At 43.7% G+C, this 16,984-nt stretch overlaps 1 long non-coding RNA gene and 1 pseudogene across 1 annotated transcript; one reads left to right on the forward strand and one right to left on the reverse strand.

The window, feature by feature from the left end:
• The window catches only part of LOC120700880, a 146,231-nt pseudogene that overhangs the window by 54,294 nt on the left and 74,953 nt on the right, over positions 1–16,984 (forward strand).
• Positions 4,383–4,883, reverse strand: LOC120699101. The gene is made up of 2 exons (XR_005685218.1): positions 4,582–4,883; positions 4,383–4,467 (listed from the first exon to the last, which is right to left on the reverse strand). It is a non-coding gene; the product is annotated as an uncharacterized LOC120699101 (long non-coding RNA).

Consider the following 16,984-nt stretch of genomic DNA (forward strand, 5'->3'; position numbering starts at 1 on the left):
CCAATTATCGATATCGGCTAGATTTGTAGGTTTTCCTACGCTTTTTGGCCATTATCACACCTAAAAACATATTAGATCGGCTTTAGATTTTGCAGTAACACTTTTGTTATCTCAAGAGCTGGTTTAGATCTGTTTTTAGTTTACATCATCAGAGTTACACATTCATAGCTTAGATCTTGTTACACATGCATAATCGGCTACACAAAGCCGGTTTTGTCGTCTAGTGCATCGGCTGATCCTGCCGACGCACTCGTTTATTACACGCTTGCATTTAAATATTCTTTTGTCGTGTATTGTATCGGCAAAGCTTGCCGATACACCTATCTGAGGGATAATCGGAACTCCAGCCGATACACCCTCGAATTCAATGTTTACTCTGTCTCCTTGTCAATCAACATGTCAGATTGACTGGCACGCTTGGTCTATTTTCCGTACTTGGCGAACACTTGCCCTCGGATTCTAGTGTGTTGATTTTTGCGTCAACACATCTTTTGGCACGCCTGGTGGGACACGACGATATCATCACGAATTTTCCAACAGAGACGTTCGAGCAAGCTATGAAACAAGCAATGATCGACTGGACTAACAGCCTGGTGAGCACGACAAATAATACAGTCAGACATGTGAATGCTGGTAAAATTATTCATCAGTTTAATCATCATGCATCACAGCCGATGGTTGTTCAGCATCAAAAATCGGCTCAGCTGCATCAGGCAGGCAGCTATCAATATTATGCATCGGCTCCACAGCCGATAGCTTATCAGCAACCATGGTCAGCGGTCCAGCAGCTACAGCCGATGACTCATCAACAATAGTGGTTAGGTAGCTGTTGGCCGCAAGCATCAGTTCTTCAGCCTATGGAATGTCAGTTGCACGAAGTAGTTCAGCCATCCATGATCTGGCAGACAGTTGTTCAGCCAGCAATTCGTCATCAGGTCCAATAGGCTATTAGGCAAGAAACAAACCAATGGGAGGAGTTTGTACAGGCGACGAGGGTCAATGAAGATTTGTTTCCATCCTGCATGGCCAAAGTGGACAACGAAAATAAATGTGTCGAGTCTGAAAAGTTGAATTCCCGAATGACTGATAAATCAGGAGACATAGATTATAAAGTACAAAATTCAGTTAGCAGATCCAAAGACGGAGACCAATGTGAAGAAGAACATAGCTTTGAAAAGCCTCACGAAGAAGAAGCTCCAGCAATTAAGAAGGAAGAGGCTAAAATCAGCTTGACTGAATGGGTAAAGAATATAAAGCTGACTTCATGCCCATACATCAAAGAAGAACCTGAGAGGTCTGGATCAATGGAAATTGTTATGCTTGATGGTCATCTGCCAAGGATGGTCAATATTTTATTCTTCCGGCCTGAAGTGGTCGATGGATGGATGGAGGTTGCAGAGGCAAGGAAGAAGATAGTTTCTTGGAATAATTATTGCCCACCTCCCAAAACTATTATTCAGGAATATCGGCTGCTTGGAATTTATCTTCCATGGAAGCTAGGTGATCAAGAGGAAAAAATTATTGCTCAGAATTATCGGCTACTTGGAGATTAATTTCCCTAGGATCCAGGTGGACAGAGTTGCTACTGTACTAAATACCGCAGCCGATGAAGATTGATCGGCTAGGAAGTGCATATGGGATTGCCGATCTGGAGATTAGATATAATATTGAATGAATATTGATCCAATGGCAAGAAAAGAGTTGCATCGGCAAACAGGCATTCAGGAAAGGTGTGCCGATAGCTACATGATTGTTGGTACATCTATCGGCTACGTGTTACTCAGATGAGTTCGATACCAGATTAATTGTGGAAAAGGCGGACACTCAATGATGAGTTGCATGCAAACTTGTTTGTTGAACCAGATCAGTGGAATCAATGTTCGACCTGACATGTACATGTGTGTATTGGAATATGGTCTATGATACGATGGATAATGAAGAGATTTATTTGAGATGATCTAGTGGTAGAGTGTCAACTCAGTTCGGTGCATCGGCTGTCTTTGGTTCAAAGATTATTGCATTTAAGTTCGAATGTGTCCCTCGGAATTGCCGATGTGGCTGTGTTTGCAGGAGTGTTGGCCGATGCATTCAAAATAATAGTTGGATATTTAGGTTAGTGTGAAGTGTGGAAGATTAGTTAATAATTGGAGACCATACGACCGGAATAATTAATGAAGATAATGAAGCCGATAGCTTAAACTGCTGTGTACATTGGCTGGGAGAATCATTGATGTATTTATGGTGGCTTTTTCTTCCATATATTGGCCGATGCATCTAGTTATTCAGTTTTGACTGTGTATCTTGGAGGGTATCGGAAAATCAATTTTGAAGCAATTGATTGATGAGATATTTAGCCGCCAGACCACAACACCGCGCGGCAGCTCGTCGGCACAGTTACGCTGGGATCGGCATGGTGCGTAAATGTGTGGTGCAGATCGGCATCGGCGAGACCACGCATCGGCGAGGCGACATATCGGCGCGTCGCTCGTGTTGGAGGCTAGGGCATGCGCCTCTAACTACTTCTTGACTGAATGCGTTCAGGTACTCAGTTTCAAATATGAAGGTACTTCCTCCAATTTGAATTGCAGCTGCGACCAGTCGGCAAACACAAGGCCGATATTTTAAATCAGCCAATGCTAATGTCAATCGGCTACATGGCGTAAAGAGCCGATGCCAATATCCGATGATGTAGACGGCATTAATCCTGACTGACAATAGGGGCTTGATTTCTTTTGTGATGCTTTGAGGTCAAGGATGGACACATCGGTGGTTTATGAGCTTGTCTCGAGTGTGCTAGTCGACCGGATGGTTATTTAATTCAGCTAGTTAAAGTAATCAAAACATTGAAGTCCGGCTGTTCTCATCGGCTAGCTGTTCTCATCTCCATCGGCTCCAAGACGTTCCATCGGCCAATAGATAATAAACATGAGAGAAAGAAGTCGGAAGATGGTACGCATTGTCATTATGACTTTGTGGTTGATGGCCGATTTCATGATAGAATATTTCAAATGAAAGAAGCAAGCTAGCAGCGGCAAGAGTGTGGGCACGCATCTTGCACATGTACATGCATGCATATCCGCGAGCCCAAATTGGACATGACGATGCTGTGATACTCAAGGAGCCGGCACACCGCCGATGAAGATGATACGTCGCTGGGATTTTGTCGGCTTCCTCAGAAACATCCACACTGCTTCATCGGCTCATAATTGCCAAAATACAGGAGGAGGCCATTGAGGAGCATCTGGCCGATATCGAGAACACAGTGACATCCAGGACACATGACGGTGGAGCTGAAATTCAAAAAGGACGTGTATCGGCTGCGGGTGCTAGTCCTTCTCAAGTACCATCAGAACCGATATACATGAATATATTGTGGTGATGAAGTAGTCGATGACGAATTGTTGGTGTAGCATATCGAGCTGTTAACAGCTTTTGCTTTTCGATGGGGTTTCATCGGCTCCCTGATGATTGGCACAATCAGTGATCTTGACGCATCTTCACTGAAGAATCATGCCGACGGCGACGCTCCACATGCAAGCAAGAAAATCTCCTTCACAGAAGCATGCGTAAGTTACTAGGACCACGCATACACATACGACCAGAAGAAAAGCAAGGATATCAAGCTAGCTATTTTAGTTTGTGCTGCCGATAACAAGAATAGCCGATGAAGTTGTTGGGCTAATTTATCGGCTCCCCTTTTCTCAGCTGGGTAAAAAAATGATCGGCAACAAAAGGTATATAATATTGTTCCTTGGTTGATGATATAGAGTCGATCGTCCAAATTTTTGCATTAGCCAATGGGAGCAAGTTATGATACTGAAAGCTGATGAGATGTTTCAATCGGCTAAGCGTTAATGTATCGAAGTCTGAGAGCATCGGCTGATTGATGCTGGTGTCATCGTCAGAAGCCAGTTGAGCCGCTGGTTTCAGAAAACATGAAAGATCAAGTGACCGTATTTCTATCACCAGCTGGCATAATTGTCTATGGGGCAGACCGATTCTTAGTGGCCACTGAAGATCATAGCTGAGTTATATATACATAACTCGAGTATTATCGGCTTGGTGGTTCATATCAGATGAGATGGAATATTTTAAATAGCCAAGGAGACATTTGAACCAAGGGCTTGCTGCGGAGCAGTATCAACAGCATTCTCGCCACATTTGCAGTTCTTCATCGTCATCCGTCATGATTCCCACTAGCGCTAACAACAAATGCGCGCTGGCCGGGTCGTACGCCGCAAATTGCCATTCAAATCCTTATGCTCTTCGGCGCTGTCGACAGCGCAAGCTCTGCCACTGCGGCAAGCGCGTCAAGCCACGATGACAGTTTTTCTGATGAACGGGTGCCGGATGGATGAGATATCCGCGAGCTATGGAAGACCTCATGGAACAAAATGATGCCATACTGATCGGCCTGAGGTACGCGATGCCTCTTCACGACTGTGCCGATCACTTCGCCCGCAACAACTGAAGAATATCAGGGTTACTATCCATCACAACCTGATTGCTGCACGAGACTGCTGGATGACTAGAAGATTATTTCAAGACGACGGGGACACCACACGCCATGGGGTGACTCACATCGTCTAGATATTCGGCGACCAAATCGGCGCGCTGCTCCGGATGTGACGACAATGGTGACAGCATTATCGGCGACGTTACGGAGACGCCGATACTGGAAGAGTGTTGCCGATCTAGTGTTGTGGGCTCAGCGGTCCTGCTCAGCGTGCATCGGCTCTGACAGAAAGAATTGATTTCAACAAATTATCAATATCTTGACGAGGGCGCCGATTTCGTCATCATAGTCAACAGCAAGAACAAAGAAGAAGAAATATAAGCTAGTAGAGTGTTTGTGCGCATCCTGAACATATACGTACATGCGTCATATGATTGGAGAAATAATGAATGACTTACATGCGAGAAGACAGACTACAGAGGCAAGCAGAGGTAGAGCTGTCAGATCATCGGTTTTGAATATGGAAAGCCGACGAGAAATATGCAGAAGAACACAACAGTTGTTGGATAGTCTCATCGGCTACTGACCTACTGTTAAAGGAACCTCCAGCGGCTTTTGATTTTGGAGAGTTAATTAAGTTACAAATGCATGTCAAATGCTGGAAATCAAAAGAAGGCTACATGTCGACCGGGACTACATACTCGAGAAGACATGCAGGCATGGTGAATACAAATAGGCAACGTATCTAGTGCAAACCAAGGACCTCGTGCAAACCCGTGCAAACCTACTAAGCAAAGTTTCAAAAAATTCTGAAAAAAATCATGAATGTTCTTCTCAGCTTACCTCATCTATATATAAAATTTCATGGTCAAATTCGTCTTACTCTAGAAGTTACAAAAAAGACAAATTTTCTGACAACAATAATGATTACTGAACAGCAAGGATTGACAATCACAAGATTATGTTGCTGCCGCTCCACTGCCAATACTGGTATGATCAGAGAAACCTTACTTCCTACTGCAAATTTACTTGGGAATTTTATTTTGCGAAAAATAAAAATAGCTTAGCTCCTCGATGGCATGATAAATTCCTACTAGAGCCATATGCATGTTGACATCTTTGAAAACCTTACACATATGCTGCTTGTTTTGCATTGAGCTTTGTCAAGTTGTTTGTGACCCTTGTGAGATTCGTTTCATGCTTTTAAGATCAAGATCACGAACACTCCACATATACTTGTGCCGACTTCTACACTGCAAGTTGCGCAAAAACATGCCTTTCATCACACACAAAAATACTCTTATAATTTTGACATGACTCTTCATATTGCAAAAAAAATATGGGCTATGCGAAAGGAAAAGAAAAAGTATCCGTGCCCAGAAGCATAGGAAAAGGAAAAAGAAAAAATAAATAAAAAGAAAGATAGCCCATATCTCAAAATAAAAGATAGAGTCATGTAGAAAGGGGTGTGAGTTCCATCCAGAAAATTCCACACACATGCACGTCTTGATCTGATTGTATGGCCTGTTTTCTCTATTGGATCCGGTTTTTGACTTTGCAATATATGTGGTACAAGCATGCGTCCTCTTCATCCACTACCCTGAGCTCCACTGAAAAGCCTTATTAGAAATAGGGAGGCAAGAGGTAACCCAATGCCTTGGCAAGGAATCATGCACATTGAGCGATTCGAGAGAGTCATTTGAAGAGCAAAGTTTTATTCTGATTTAAAAATCTTTCAAAAAACCCAAGTTATTTAGCAGAAGAAGTGGAGTTGACTTGATCCCTCGAGTTGGCTTTAAAATTGTGATGCACATCATGAAGAGGATCATCGGCTATAAAAAAGCTTAATTCTGGTAAGCTGCTTAAAGGAAGACATCGGCTATGAAAAAGCAACATAAGAGAAGCTCAGGTCTCAAGTCCATGAAGTGATTGAGCAGGTTGAGGCATTGGATTTACAGAGTTTCGAAGCATGGGGCCTTCATACTCCAAAATTGGGGGGCTTGTGTTGACACCAGATTTTGGTAAATCTGATGTAATTTGAAGATTGTCAGGTATTGGTATATGTGCACACGAGTCACAAGCAACAGGAGGGATCAAGCGGACGACGATCGGCAAGTTTCTAATGTCATCTGTCCTTTCCAGAAGATTACGAATATAGACGGGCACATGTGCGTATTTGCATTAAGGGGATGCTTCTAATTTGCATGCAAGATGATTAAGGACAGGTGGCCGGATTGATTAATTACGGAAGGTCAATGCGTGCATGCTGAGCTGAATAGAATAAAGAAAGGAGCCAGCATGTTTATGCGAAGATGATCAGAGTAATAAAGGCCGTTTATAGTAATGTGCAGAAAATGTGCATGTATCTGTAAAGGACAAGATGCAGCGGCATAATGATGTTCGGCCTGATAGGAATACAATATTTCCTAATCTAATTGCCTTGGCCGAAACAGACGCATGATGGAAGCTTCATCGACGAGGATTCTACGGAAAGGGAAGTTAGAGTCCATGTATCTTAATATTAATTTGTTTAGATATTTTTCTTTAGCAAGTTTGATATGCCGTAACCGGCTAGGTTGTCTAGGATATAAATATGTACCTCTGTCTATTGTGAAAGGTTTATCACACGATCAACAAACAAACTCTACTTTTTATCTGCAATTTACTTTTCAGCGACTTCGCTACTTTTCTTTTCTTTTCGGCGAGTTCTTTCGAGTTGATCAAGGGCGCATCACATTCGAGCGACTTGATCTGCTGGTATGTTTTCGTTTACCGAGTAAATCTGAGATTTAGCTTCCGGGCGCATTGCAGTGGCTTCGTTCAGATCTATTCAAAAGTTATCGAGTTTATCTAGGCTTTGTCTTCTGGGCGTATCGCTGTCGTCTCGTCTAGATTTATTCACCAATTATCGATATCGGCTAGATTTGTAGGTTTTCCTATGCTTTTTGGCCATTATCACACCTAAAAACATATTAGATCGGCTTTAGGTTTTGCAGTAACACTTTTGTTATCTCAAGAGCCAGTTTAGATCTGTTTTTAGTTTACATCATCTGAGTTACACATTCGTAGCTTAGATCTTGTTACACACGCATAATCGGCTACTCAAAGCCAGTTTTGTCGTCTAGTGCATCGGCTGATCCTGCCGACACTGTCGTTTATTACATGCTTGCATTTAAATATTTTTTTGTCATGTATTTCTATCAGCAAAGCTTGCCGATACGCCCATCTGAGAGATATTCGGAATCCCAGCCGATACGCTCTCGAATTTTACTTTGTTTCCACCCTTGTCAATTTCAGGTCAAATTGACTGGCACGCTTGGTTGACTTTCCGTGACTCGGCGAATACTTGCCCTCGGATTCCAGTGTGTTGATTTGGCATGCTCGATGGGACCGAAAGCTTCAACATGGTGGACATTACTGATAAATCTGCGGTCAGTGAAGAGAACTAGATTCCTGTTCCTGAAGATAAGCTCAAAGAAGAACAAAAGAATGAATATGAAGAGCTGGTGGAGAGATTCAAATGTGAATGCCTCAAGTCGTACAGCGTCAACAGATCTGGTGAAGTGATCAAGAAGTTTAATCTTCTATTTTTCCAGCCATTGACAGAGGCTCAATGTGAAAGCAAGATGATAGACGCAGTTGCCAAGCTGTGGCACAAGCCTTCATCAAGAGTGCAGTAGTTATGGGCAACACAGTGCACAATGCAGTGGTTAAGACTTTTGTTGAAGGCACGTTTCCAGGGTGCATGGGTCCTTGCTATATACAGCCAGATCAGATGCAATATGTTCCCTTGGAAATATCTATGGCAGCAGCCCTGTCGGCTCAAAATAGTCAGGCAGGAACAAGCAACAGTCAAACTCCACCCCAAATGACTACTGCAGCATCGGCGGGTACGGCAAATCCTATCTACTCAACCACGCCGCCGATTGCTACAACTGTGCAAGATAGATCTGTGTCCGTATTTTCTAAAGGATGGAATCCTGCTACTGGGTATGGTATGCATCCGGATTTCTTTTCTACGCCACCTAAGATGCAGTTTAATGCATCGGCTTCTCAGCCGATAGCCTCTCAGCCTGATCCATCGGCAACCCAGCCGATGAGTGCACAGCAGGACGCATCGGCAACACAGCTGAATGCACAAGGCGCATGGAGTCCACAACAGATGGCGCAAGCTAATGCATCGTCACCACCACCGATGACCCCACAGCAACGTCTTGCTATCCTGCTCCAACCCCAGTCTCCTTCAGAAGTGTTGTCATCGCAATCTCCGCATCAGAAGGGAGTCAACTAGGTATTCCACAATCAAACAACTGGACATATATGGTGTGTTAGTGTACCATACATGGAGGCTATTGGTCAACAGTCGGCTAGTCTATCAGCTCCACAGCCGACGATGATTCAGCAGACACCTAATCGGATAGCTCAGCAAACACATCAGATGCAATCGGCTGGACAGCCAATGGACCATGTAGCTCAGCAACTTACGATGATGACCAATGCAGCGAGCACGGTTTCCCCTCAGCAAATGCCAATAGTTGAGCCGCAAGTTGATTGGAGCACAAATATAACTGAAGTGATGAGGGAGCAGTTTGGTTTCAGGCCAAAGCAACAATCTGTTATGTACAAGACTCCCTATCCTCCGGCTTATGATCAGATTCCTCTCCCACACAAGTACAAGATGCCTGACTTCACAAAGTTCTCAGGGCAGGGAGAAGTTTCTACGATGGAGCATGTTAATAGGTTCCTTCTACAGTTAGGAGAAGCGGGCAACCATGATGCACTCAGAGTCCGTTTGTTCTCCTTATCTTTGTCTGGATCGGCCTTTACTTGGTTCACCACTTTGCCGGCAAACTCCATATTGTATTGGGCCGATCTAGAGAGACAATTTCATCAGTTCTTTTTCTCTGGGATTACTAAGTTAAAGTTGACCGATTTGACCGGCTTAAAACAAAGAAACGATGAATCGGTTACTGCTTTTATCCAAAGGTTCAGAGATGTCAAGAATCGATGTTACAGTTTGGTTCTGTCCGATCAGCAGTTGGTCGACGCAGCATTCAATGGACTCTTGCCGCACATTAAAGATAAATATGCATCGCAGGAGTTTGAAAGTATTAGCCAGATCACGAGTCGGATGATAGGAGAGACTCGATCCTACGAGTCCAAGAAGCCTTTTCAGAAGAAGATCAACTATGTGGAATATTCTGCTAATGATGAGTCTAAAGAGGAGCAAGGAACGGTAACATCGGCTGAGTGGATACAGAACAGGAAGAAGCCGGTGACGTGTCCGTTTGGAAAGAAAGAGCCTGAGCCGTATGGGTTTGACATCACCAAAGCCGATAAGATCTTTGACTTGTTAATGTCGGAAGGGTTGATCAAGTTGAAGTCATATCACAAGATCCTGTCGGAAGAGGAGCTCAAGCATATGAAGTACTGCAAGTGGCACAACGCCACATCGCATGATACAAATGAGTGCAAGGTCTTCCGGCAGCAGATTCAGATGGCTTTTGAACAAGGGAGATTAAAATTTGAGGTTCCCAAGAAGATGATGAAGATCAACGGGCATCCTTTTGCCACGAACATGGTTGATATGGCTAGAGATGAAGGTTCTCCTCAAGCCAAGATTTTGACGTCATCATCGGCCATGAAATCTAGAGCTGTTGATCCTAAAGCGCAGATAGCGGCCGATGAAGTCAAAGGAAAGGGTCCGATGAAGGATGCTGAACGTTCATCGGCACCACGTAGACGTGTAACGTCTCAAATGTTGTTGAACAAGTTTCTGCGTGATCGTGAAAGGCGGCAACGTAGAGAAGAAGAGGAACGACGCGAGCAAGATCATTGGAGGTGTCCTTTCTTTGTCTACTGCTGGGAAGAAGGGTTGACATTGCCATCGGCATATGATTGTCCCGAATGCAATGGTCAAGGCAGCCGATCATATGAAAAGTCACGTCATGAGCCCTATCGGCGTGAGCACACTCTTGTGCATGATCGGCTAGAAAAAAGGGTATCGGTCCATGATCGATTGGGGGGGCAGGACAATGCTACGTGATCCTATTGGGAGAAGAGTACCCACACATGATCGGCTAGAACAGGTGGCCGATGACAGAGTGCAAGATGATCAGCCGATGTGGAGAGATCCAAAACTTGAGCCTGATCGCACGGATCAATATCAATGGTGTCCAGGGGGTTTGACCAGGTCTCAGAAGCGACGTGTTCAGAGGTTACGCCAGCTGGAGATCATTGAGGAAGAACAAGAACAAACTCTGAACAAGAAAGGAGTCAAATCACAAGTTTGGCGTGTTAAGGTTAAGGCCGATGATGAATCGGCCAGTGATAATTCTACACCGATCCAAGCAGTCGGTTCTTCATAAAGTTCCTGATGGATGAGTTCCTAGAGGAAGAAGGGAAGTTGGGGCATGGGTTTACGTCGGCCGATTTACTAGAGGAAATTGATATCGGAGATGGTGATAGACCGAGGCCGAGGTTTATTAGCGCCAACTTGGATCCCAAATACAAGCAGGAACTGAAAAGTTTATTAAGAGAGTACAAAATTGCTTTGCTTGGGATTATTATGAGATGCCTGGCTTGGATAGATCTATTGTGGAACATCGTTTGCCTATAAATTCGGGATATCGGCCATATCAACAAGGAGCGAGGCGATGTAATCCTAAGATTTTGCAAGATATAAAGGCCGAGATTACACGGTTAATTGAAGCTAATTTTATTCGGCAGTGTCGTTATGCCGAATGGATTTCCAACGTGTTTCCTGTTTACAAAAAAAATGGCAAGTTGCGAGTATGCATTGATTTCAGGGATCTCAACAAGGCTACGCTGATGGATGGTTACCCCATGCCGATAGCTGATATGTTGGTAGATGCTGCTGCTGGGCACAAGATGATCAGTTTTATGGATGGTAATGCTGGGTACAACCAAATCTTTATGGCGGAAGAAGACATCCACAAAACTGTGTTCAGATGTCTAGGACATCTCGGTTTATTCGAGTGGGTAGTCATGACCTTCGGACTAAAAAATGTCGGTGCTACGTACCAGAGAGCCATGAATTATATCTTTCATGAACTCATCGACAAAATTATGGAGATATACATTGATGACGTGGTTGTGAAGTCAAAGGGGCACCAAGAACATTTGGCTGATCTATGTAGAGCTTTGGAATGCACCAGAAGGCATGGTTTAAAGATGAATCCAAACAAGTGCGCTTTTGGTGTATCAGCTGGCCAGTTCTTGGGTTTTATGGTACATGAGTGAGGGATTGAAATTAGTCAGAAGACTATATCAGCCATCGACAAAGTTGAAGCCCCTACAACGAAGGTTGAACTTCAGTTATTGATCGGCAAGATTAATTTTATTCGAAGATTTATATCTAATCTGTCGGGAAAAATTCAGCCGTTCAGTTCTTTACTGAAGTTGAAGGTCGATCAGGAATTTGTATGGAGAGAGGAACATCAGAAGGCATTGGATGAAATCAACCATTATCTAGTAAATCCTCCAGTGTTGGTTCCGCCTCAAAAGCACAAGCCGTTTAAATTGTATTTATCGGCTGATGAGCGTGCTATCGGATCGGCCCTTATTCAAGAATCTGAAGGAAAAGAAAGAGCTATCTATTTTGTGAGCAGAAGGTTGCTGGATGTTGAGACAAGGTATTCTCCCGTCAAGAGATTATGTCTTTGCTTATACTTCTCCTATACTAAGCTTAGATATTATTTATTGTCGGCTGAATGTGTTGTTGTGAGCAAAGATGATATTATTAGATATATGCTCTCATTGCCGATTTTAAAAGGGAGAATATGGAAGTGGATTTTGGCATTATCAGAATTTGATTTGAGATATGAATCGGCTAAAGCAGTTAAGGGTCCAGCCGTAGCCGATTTTGTTGTGCAACATTGTGGACCAGAGCTAAGCATGGTAGATCTTGTTCCTTGGACTTTATTCTTTGATGGATCTTCGTGTGGGAACAGTTCTGGAATTGGTGTGGTGCTGATTTCCCCTCAGGGGGCAAATTTTGAGTTCTCATTTCCGATTGAAGCCTCTTTAACCAATAATCAAGCTGAGTATCGTGCTATTCTCAAGGCGATTCAATTACTTCGAGAAATCAAAGCCGATGCTGTTGAAATTTTTGGAGATTCTATGCTGGTGATCAATCAGTTAGTTGGGGAGTATGAATGCAAAGATGATATTTTACAATTATATCATGAAGAATGTCTCCGGCTGCTGAAAGAATTCAAGAAGGTAACCATCGAGCATGTTCCCAAATTTCATAACAGTGATGCAAATCGGCTGGCTCAGCATGCTTCAGGATATCGGCCGATGGAAGGAATAATGACCTTAGAGTTAACAGCTGATGATTGGAGGAACGAGATTATTGATTATCGAAAAGATCCATCCAAGAAGGTGAACAGAAAAATCAGATTCCAGGCAATCAAGTATGTATTGTTGGAGGGATATTTATATTATCGGACAATTGATGGGGTTTTGCTCAAATGCATTGATAAAGAAGAAGCAAAGGTGTTAATGGGTGAAATTCACGAAGGTGTCTGTGGATCCCATCAATCGGCCTATAAGATGAAATGGGTGATCAGGAGGAACGAATATTTATGGCCGATGATGCTGGAAGATTGCTTCACATATTACAGAGGTTGCCAAGAATGTCAGAAATTTGGAAGCATGCAAAGAGTTCCTGCGTCAGCCATGAATCCCATAATCAAGTCGTGGCCGTTTAGAGGATGGGGAATTGATTTGATCGGCTAGATATATCCTCCATCCAGTAAAAATCATAAATTTATCTTGGTGGACACTGATTATTTCACCAAGTGGGTTGAAGCAATTCCTCTGAAAAATGTTACATCGAAAGAGATGATTGAATTCGTCAAAAAACATATTATCTATCGGTTTGGTATTCCACAGACCATTACGACCAATCAAGGTACTATGTTTACATTAGATGAATTTGAGGAATTTGCTACTAGAATGGGGATTAAATTGCTGAATTCTTCTCCATATTATGCCCAAGCTAACGGTCAGGTAGAAGCATCTAATAAAGGGGTCATCAAATTGATCAAGAGAAAGATTGATGAATATCCTAGAAAGTGGCATACTGCACTTCATGAAGCTTTATGGGCATACAGAATGGCTTGTCATGGTGCTACAAGGGTGTCTCCATATCATTTGGTATACGGACATGAAGCTGTTCTCCCATGGGAGTTGAAACTTGATTCACGGCGTGTCACATTTCATAATCAATTGACGGCCGATGAATATTCTGCTCTGATGAAAGATGAATTAGAGGATTTGGCTGGCCATCGACTGAAGGCTCTTATAGATGTTGAGGCGAATAAAGCCAGAGTTAGCTGATGGTACGATAAAAAGGTAAAAGCCAAAACCTTTGAGCAAGGGGAATTGGTTTAGAAGTTGATACTGCCGATAGGGACAAAGAGTTCAAAATTTGGAAAATGGTCGCCAACGTGGGAGGGACTATTCAGAGTAAACAGATGCGTTACTGGCAATGCTTATATTTTAGAGACACTCGAAGGGGAAGAGTATTCTAGAGCTCTTAACGGAAAATATTTGAAGAAGTATTACCCTAGCGTTTGGTTGGATGGATAGCCGATTAATTGAGTTATCGGTTGAATTGTTATGGCCGACACGATATGTGTTGTCCTTAGTGCAAAAAATCCACACAATCCAAGCTGCTCAGATTCAGGTCAGGGTTGGTTTTTTGCGTTATCAAGTGAGAAGTTGCAATGGAAATCGACAAAAAAAGGGAAATACTTCATTAATAATATCATTTACAAAAAAGGCCGATCAGATGATCCGGCTGATATAGCAAAAGTTGTTTCTAGGAAGATGCTACTCCTAGAAATTTAATCATCGGCAAAGACATTGCCGATGACCGCCTCTATGCTGACATCTTCGGAGATGGTGGCGGCTGCCATCTCCATGTCGTCGGTGAGCTCCTCGAAGGCCCACCAGTCTTCGCTGCCCAGCGGGAAGTGGACTGGTTCGACCTGCAGGAGATCATGACCGGTCTCGAACTGGGCCGTGGCGAGGGCTACGGCGGCGCCACGGCGAACACCATGTCCGGTGACCTCCCGAATGCGGTTGGGGATGTCTTGCAGACGGGCGGTGACGGTGTCGCCGCGCGTGTTCACCGACTCGGTGGCGGTGGCTGCTGCAGCATGGAGGGTCTGGATTTACGATTCCAGGACTGACAATACAAAGGAGTTAGAAGAAGAATTTAAAAAGAAAGGAACAATGCAGAAAATAAAATAACCTACCGGCAACCCTGGAGTCGGCGGCGGTGAGTTGGGCCCGGACAACAGCCCAGTCGGCTTGTGCCGCCTCTAGTTCGGCGGCGAGGCGCTGAGACCTGGTGGTCTCCTGGGAGTAGTTCTGTCAAGCTTCGTCTTTCTCGCGAAGAAGCTGGCGGATGAACTCCACGGTACTCTCGGGAACGCTAGGGAAAGGGGGCCCCTCCGAACCAGAAGAGCCTGAGGATGAGGAAGCGTTGTCACTGTGCAGAGATTGAAGATCAGAACTAAACGAGAATGTAGGGATCGGAGGTAGAGAGAGGTAACTTACGCCAGGCGGTGGCGGATCGCCGGAGGGGCATTGGAAGGACCCTCGTCAGGATGCTTGGTGCCCGCCATTGCTACAGGAAAACCTAGGGTTTTTTTGGAGCTGCTGGAAAGAGAAAGGGAGAGGTGTTGTAGCTAATGGAGGCTTGTTGCCGATGTAGAGTCGGAGGGTGATTTTTATGGATCTGTCTGGGCAGGTAAAAAGACGGAAAGTGAATCGGCGCGTTGGGCTTGTGCGGACGGAAGGCAGAGGAGTCAGGGGCAAAGAAGAGTTTTACCTGGTTGTGCTGAGCGTGCCGTGTGCACAGGCTTAGAGGAGTTGCCCTGGAAGCTGGTTGGAGTAATAGTACCAGGGAGCGAACATGAATTGAAATAATTTCGGAGCAAATAAAATACTCCGAAACTGGGGGGGCATGTGTTGACACCATTTTTTGACACGTGTCAGGAAAGGTGATTTCAGTAAAGGGAAGATGGCCGATTTGGAAGAAATCAAAAAACACACAGTATTGGAATCGGCCGATGGAGCTTGTCCGATGGGCCAGAAGAATATGCTTCGAAGATGCTGATTTACCCATTCTGGTAGTCGGCCGACGGAGAGTTGCCGATGAAGTCAAGGAAGAAGAAGAGGATCCGGACTCTGCGAAAATCTTGATGATTCGGTTGTAATATTTAAAGTAGTTTATCTTTAGTAAGTCTTTTCTTTAGAGTCAAGTAATGTTTGCTGTAATCGGCTAGGACTCGGTAGCACTAGGCTATAAATATGAGTTGTAAGGAACCGAAAAAACTTGATACACATACAATACAACACAACTTTACAATTCCTTTGTATTTTTTCGGCGACTTCGCCTTTTCTTTTCTTTTTTTGACGAGTTCTTTCAAGTTGATCAAGGACGCCTCACATTCGAGCGACTTGATTTGCTAGTGAGTTTTCGTTTTACTGAATATATTTGAGCTTTAGCTACCAGGCGCATCACTGTAGCTTCATTCAAATCTATTCAAAAGTTATCGAGTTTATCTAGGCTTTGACTTCCGGGCGCATCGCTGTCGTCTCGTCTAGATTTATTCACCAATTATCGATATCGGCTAGATTAGTAGGTTTTCCTACACTTTTTGGCCATTATCACATCTAAAAACATACTAGATCGGCTTCAGGTTTTGGAGTAACACTTTTGTTATCTCAAGAGCCAGTTTAGATCTGTTTTTAGCTCACATCATCTAAGTTACACATTCGTAGCTTACATCTTTTCATACATACACGATTGGCTGTTCAAAGCCGGTTTTGTCATTTAGTTCATCAGCTGATCCTGCCGATGCGCTCTTTTACTATGCGCTTGCATTTAATATCTTTTTGTCGTCTATAGTATTGGCAAAGCTTGCCGTTACGCCCATCTGAGAGATATTCGGAATCCCAGCCAATACGCTCTCGAATTTAACTTTGTTTTCTCCCTTGTCAATTTCAGGTCAAATTGACTGGCACGCCTGGTTGACTTACCGTGACTCGGCGAACACTTGCCCTCGGATTCCAGTGTGTTGATTTTTGCGTGAACACTCCGGTACACATATAATTGGCAAACTGTTATTTCTTTGAATTTTTTGTGCAGTCTGTATGCTGAAAAGAAATTGTACTTGACATAAAATATAGTTGTTTTCCATGGGAGGAAATATTGCATTGTGAATGGTGGTACTTGCCTGACAGCTAATATTATACAGCTATGCTGCTGGCGGTTATTTATCTGCAATGCTTATATGATGTCTCAGTCACCTAGCTTAGTCATAGAGGGGTACTACATGGAAGATACTTCACGATTGATGTCCACCTGTCTCGTAAGGTTGCACCTTGAAGTTGTATGAGTCTTCCTATGGGGATAACTGTATGCGACAATAGGTTGATGCGTGGTACAATTATTCCTAATAAGTGGTGAATTTGTTGGCCTACCTT

Source organism: Panicum virgatum, chromosome 3K (assembly GCF_016808335.1).
Source record: "Panicum virgatum strain AP13 chromosome 3K, P.virgatum_v5, whole genome shotgun sequence".
Classification (NCBI taxonomy): domain Eukaryota; kingdom Viridiplantae; phylum Streptophyta; class Magnoliopsida; order Poales; family Poaceae; genus Panicum; species Panicum virgatum.